We start from the raw sequence: 6,000 nt of genomic DNA on the forward strand, positions 1-6,000 counted from the left end.
ATAAAATGAGCTGGAGAAGGGAATGGCAAACCACTCCAGTATCTCTGCCAAGAATACCCCAAAAACGAGGTCACAAAGAGTCAGATATAACTGAAAAATGACAATGTTCAACAATAAATTTTGAGGTAAGGGGAGGCACTTACAGCTGGGGGAAAAGGTCAGGAACAGATTGGTGAAGGAGGTGGCCTTTGAGTATCTTCTTTAGACACTCTTGTAATAATTACCAATGGCACAGATACATGCATACATACATACAGAGAGAGAACACTTTAAAGTTTGCAAAGTGCTTGACACATTTTTTTTTGGCTAGGCAGTGGGGTTAAGTGACTTGCCCAGGGTCACACAGCTAGTGTCAAGTGTTTGGTCTGAGGCCGGATTTGAACTCAGGTCCTCCTGACTTCAGGGTCGGTGCTCTATCCACTGTGCCCCCTAGCTGCCCCTGAATCCTTTTTTTTTTTAAAGAAATTAAAGTTTTTCAATTAACAAGCACTTATTTCCCTTCGTCTTATCTCTCTCTTCCTCCCAATTAAAAAAGGAAAAAGAAAACCCTCATAACAAATATATGGAGTCAAGTAAAGAATGTTCCATTGTCGGCCATGTCACAAAATGTTATGCTATTAAATGTTGTTCAGTCTTTTTATGACACAATTTTGGGGTTTTTCTTGGCAAAGATGTCAAAGTGGCTTGACGTTTCCTTCTCCAGCTCATTTGACAGATGAGGAAACTGAGGCAAACAGGGTTAAGGGACTTGTCCAGGGTCACAAAGCTAGTAAGTGTCTGAGCCTCACATTTGAGCCTCACAAACCTATAAGAATCCTGGATGGACCTGTGTTCAAATCTCAGCTTGGCCACTTGCTAGCTGTGTGACCTTGGGCAAAGCTCTTAACCTCTCTGAGACTCAGTTTCTTTGGTACTAAAATGAAGGAATTGGACTATATGATCTTTTAAAAGTCCCTTTTAGCTCTCAATCTATGATCCGGTGCAGTAACTTTATTACCAAGTAGGTTTTACAGCTGAGAAAACTGAGGCTTGAAGAAACACAGATTTAGGGAAGGGAAAAAACATTTATATGGCACCTATTATGTGCCAGGCATTATGCTAAGCACTTTACAAATATTATTTCATTTGATTTCCCCAACAACCCTGGGAGATGGGTGCTATTATTACCCCCATTTTACAGATGAGAAAACCGAGGCAAACAGGGTTAAGCAACCTACCCAGGGTCACATAGCTAGTACACATCTGAGGTGAATTTGAACTCAGGTCTTCCTGACTCCAAGCCTAGCACTCTATCCATTATGACCCATTCCTGACCCTATTTCATGACCCCATTTTGGGGGTATTCTTGGCAAAGATACTGGAGTAGTTTGCATTTCCTTCTCCAGATCATTTTACAGATGAGGAAACTGAGGCAGACAGGGTTAAATGACTTGCCTAGGATCACACAGTTACTATCTGAGGCTGATTTGAACTCAGCTCTTCCTGACTCCGGGCCCAGCACTTTATCCACTATGACCACTACTTCATGACCCCATTCTTGGTAAAGGTACTAGAGTGGTTTGCCATTTCCTTCTGTAGCTCATTTTCCAGATGAGGAAACTGAGACACACAAGGTTCAGTGACTTGTCCAGAGTCACACAGTTAGTAAGTGTCTGAGACCAGATTTGAACTTATGAAGAGGAGTCTTTCTGACTCCAGGCCTGGAGCTCTATGCACTATGGCACCACCTGGAAGAGGACTTAGAGTTCACCTACTCCAGAAATGTCAAGCCCACAACAGGCCACAATACTCCCAAGTGCTACTGGAACCAGATTAAAACATAATCGGGAAATATTTCTTAAAAATAAATAAAAATACAATAAACCATAGATAACATCATATTTTAAAAACTAAGTCAATATGCAGCTCACAGGGATCTTTATGTGTGTATTAGTGGCTCCTGTTTCTATTTAAGTTCAACACCACTGATCTAGTCCAACGCCCTAATTTTACAGATAAGGAAACTGAGTCCTATCGAGGTTAAGTGGCCACATAAGTAATAAATGTCAGAATCAAGACTTGAAACGGAGTCAACTCTTTATTCCAAGGCCAGTGCTTTAGCATCCATCCCCTAGAGTGCCTACCACAGAATAGAAAGACCTCAACAAAAATTTGAAATACTTGTTCGTTAATTGACTGAACTGTAAACCCTGGGCAGGGAAATCTGCACCGAATCTGAATCCCAGACCTAGAGATCTCTCCTGGTCTCCCTTCTTTCACCTCCCCGGGGTGCCTAGAAAGTAGAACTCTCCACTGAAATCTGGGTGTTTAGGCCTGATTAGGAGAGAAGGTCGAGGGGGGTTGGGCCCAGACCAAGGTCCCACCCCTCTAGTCACCGATGCAAGCCTGTGGCCTGTCCCACAATTGTTCTCTCCTCCCTGACATTCTGAGGTGGGCAGGCTAGGCTGGAGAGGGTGGCAGGCCCTAGGGTCCATATAAGATTTATCTCTTCCAGACTAGGGATAGTTCTGTGCTAGCCTATTTGCTTTGTTACTCAGCGGGCAGCTGGTGCTGGAGAGCTGGGGTTTATTGGGAGGTGATAGAAAAAGGTTTATTGGGGGCACAGCAGGAAATGAGAGCAAAGGCCCAGCCAGGGCCATGGAACTAAGAAATAAGAGAAAGGACGTGAGTTGAGGGGGGTGGAGTGGGGTGGGGTGGGGTGGCTTGGGAGGTCAGAACCTAAGGTAGGAAGCTGCAAGGCATTTATTTATTGAGTTTGACTCTGAGTGAGAGAAATCTTCTGCCCAGCTCCACCATCATTCTCTTACCTGGGATCTCTGAAGATAAGGACTGACCCCCAACCCAAGGCAGGATTCCCTCAAGACTCCATTAATTTATCTCTTTGGCCATGTCCCAGAAGAGCAACTGGTTCCAGCCTCTTCACCCTGACTCTTGCCCTTTCTTTGCTAAGTCCATCCTTCACCCCTACACTCTTCCCTTGGGGATTCAATTCAACAGACACTTAAGCACCTACTATGTGCCAGACACCAGAAATATAAATAAGATATAGTTTCAGCTTCCCCTCCTTTCTCCTCTTCTTTTCCTCTCTCATCCTTCTTTTTTCCTTCCTTTTCTTGCCTTCTTTTACTCCTTTCCTCCTCTCCTTCTCCAATCTTATCTTTCTTTCCTATTCTCTTGCCCCTCTGGCCACCTTTCTCAACCATTCCTGTCACCACCCCAACTTCAGTTCCTAGAAAAATCTCATCCTTTCTCCTGCCTTCTCTCCCCTTAGCTATTTCTCTACCGCCCCCATCTCCTTCTCTTCCTCCTCCTCCTCCTCCTCCTCCTTTTCCACCCCCACCCCAATGTTCTACAATCCTTCCACTCCCCCTGGGGATATATCTTGCAAATCTTGGAATTTTAAAAAAAAGTTAAGCTTTGAAGAAGGGGTGGGGGTGGGGGTAAAATCCTTCACCAAACCCTCTGTATGCAAATGCCTAGTAAAATGTACAGACAGTCCTCACTGGCACGCAGACTCCACCTTTTTTCTGCTATGCCCACAACCCCACATGGCAAAGCAGTTTACCCTGCAGCTGTTCCTCAACTGCCTTCTATGTCCATGCTGCCTTAGTCCTCTGTCCCCACCCCAACTCCCCACTCTCCTGCCTCCATGCCCCTGCTTTTTCCCAGCTGGGTCCCTTTGCCATGGCTGGATCCTGGACCGTCGGTGTTCTTTTTTCCCCTCTGTCCAGCTCTAAGCTATGGCCACTGAGGAATGAGAAGTACAAATGTATGTGGAGCCCCAGACTTTGGAACCCCTTCATGTGGGGTTAACCGTCCCCCAAGCTCTGACCTCAGAGGGATGTTCTGAGCACAGAAAGAGGGCATTGGGATACCCCGGCAGCAGGAGGATTGTGTTTTGCTGTACGAGCACCAACAGCCATACATTAGGGGGTTCACTGGGCCCAAGACACTTCCCTAAACTGACCCCTGCCCAAGCCCAGAGGGTGAAAAGCCAGGAGAGAGCACTGTGCAGGGGAAGAGTGAGGGAAAGCAAGGGGATTCCCCTCCTCCACCAGGACCATGCCAAGTGTGGATGGCATCAGACACTTGCCACGTTCATGCTATTGGGGACTGTGTCTTCTAGCAGTTTTTCCTGTTCTCTGCACCTGGCATTGGACAGTGGGAGTAGCAGAGACAGACAGGTGGGCATGGCCCCCAGAAGATTAGGGAACGAGGTTCCAAACCCCAAGGGTGAATCCCAGAAGTTAAGATGGAAAATTCAGAATAAATTACATCCATGTTCTGGGGTCCTCCAGGAATCAACCCCACTCCCTACCTCACTCCTAGGACCCCCAGAGAAGCAGAGTCAGCAGCCCAGGAGAAGAACCAAGGGCAAAGTGACCTGTGTCATTTTGTGCCAGACTTACCCGTTAGATGTCCCGTGTCCAGGGAGGACTCAGGAGCAGCAGCACCAATCCCAGAGGCAAGGAAGAGGTGAGGGCAGCTGTAGGTGCTGGATTGTTTCAGCCAGGCATTAGGAGAGCAAACTGGGAATAGGGGGGACAAGGCAGGAGGCAAAGGCAGTGATGGGGCGTGGCACGGTGGGCAATGCCACCCTATATGCGGTACCCAAGATTGGGTAGCAGAAAGGAAGGGGAGACAGGTGTTCTGACTAAAGGCAATGCTGTCCTCAGGGTGCCACCTGCCCCCTGTCCAGTGCCACCTTCCAGGGCTGTGGCTATGCCCAGCCCCCGGGGGGTGGAAGGGGAGAAGTGCCCAGCTTGGGGGACGGAGCTGTCGGGGCAGCTCGGGAGAGGGTGGTGTGCAGGTATGTATTGGAAGGAAGTCAGCAGAGCCGGGAGATGAAGTGTTGGGTCAGAGCCTGATTTCCCATTATAAGTAATCCTTCCTTATTTACCTGAACAAATACTCTCCCTGCTTACCTCAGACCACAGAGATAGCTTGGAGTCTTAACCCTTGCAGGGCTGGATTCTTCCTTCCTCCCCCAAAACTTAATCCAGGAAGCTTTTCCGAAACAGCCAGCAAGGTTCCAAGGACCCAGAGGGCAAGACGTATTCCTGAGGTCACATTTCTTAGCCCTCAGACATCACAGTGGGATGTGCTAGGCCCTCTCTAATATGCTTATCATGTGATGCTGAATATTATAGTTGGTGCCTCATCCCCTATCAGAAGACTGTCAGCTATCTGGGGTAGCTACCATGCCTCTATCTAAATGTCCCATTTCCAGTGCCCAGAACAAAGAAGAATTTTAAAATGGTGGTTATTTTCTGTCTCCTAGCACGGTCTTGGACATACAGTAGGTGTTTAATATATACTTCCTAATCCATCTCTTGAGGCAGCCAGTGGCTCAGTGATAGAGAGCACTAGGCCTAGAGTCAGGAAGAACTGAGTTCAAATCCAGCCTCAGGCATTTACTAGCTGTGTGACCCTGGACAAGTCACTTAACCTCCGATTGCCTGGCAAAATGGATCCACTGGAGGAGGAAATGGCAAACCATTCCAGTATTTTTGCCAGCAAAACCCTAGATGAGATCATGAAGGGTCAGACAAGACTGAAACAAACGAACAACAAAAGTCTCTCTCTCTTCTCTTCCCTCCCTTAAAAAGATATTAATAATAGCCAAAGTCTCTATAGCACGTTCAAGTTCACAAATCCATTTCATATACATCTCCTCATTTCATGGCATCACAGATTCTAAACTGGAAGGGACTTCAAAAGTCATCAAATCTAACCCCATCATTTTATAGATGAGAAAATTGAGGTCCAGAGCAGTTACACGACTAGCTTAGAGTCAGAAAATAAGTGGCTGAGGCTGGATTTGAACTCAGATCTGCCTGATTACAAGTCTAATGAACTATCTTCTGTACCAATGGTATCAAACTCAAATAGAAAAGTGTAGAAGGTAGGTGTAGGGAGCACTAAACTGTATGTAAGGATCCCTGCAGGCTGCATATTGAATTAGAAAAACAAAATTTAACATTATCTATATTCTATTGT

General features: G+C 46.5%; 1 protein-coding gene across 4 annotated transcripts in view; it reads right to left on the minus strand.

Annotated features, from left to right (window-relative positions):
• The window catches only part of SPDEF (SAM pointed domain containing ETS transcription factor), a 53,410-nt gene extending 48,574 nt beyond the window's left edge, over window positions 1–4,836 (minus strand). For 3 of the 4 annotated variants that reach the window (XM_027876541.1, XM_027876539.1, XM_027876538.1), the window contains exon 1: window positions 4,410–4,485. The gene's annotated coding sequence lies outside the window, so the exon portion shown is untranslated. Of the gene's footprint in view, window positions 1–4,409 lie in introns of all 4 variants that reach the window. The other variant, XM_027876542.1, reaches the window with a different exon arrangement.
• Window positions 4,837–6,000: the final 1,164 nt, after the last annotated feature.

The sequence above is a fragment of the Vombatus ursinus genome, unplaced genomic scaffold, assembly GCF_900497805.2.
Source record: "Vombatus ursinus unplaced genomic scaffold, bare-nosed wombat genome assembly UNPS02014811.1, whole genome shotgun sequence".
Taxonomy (NCBI): domain Eukaryota; kingdom Metazoa; phylum Chordata; class Mammalia; order Diprotodontia; family Vombatidae; genus Vombatus; species Vombatus ursinus.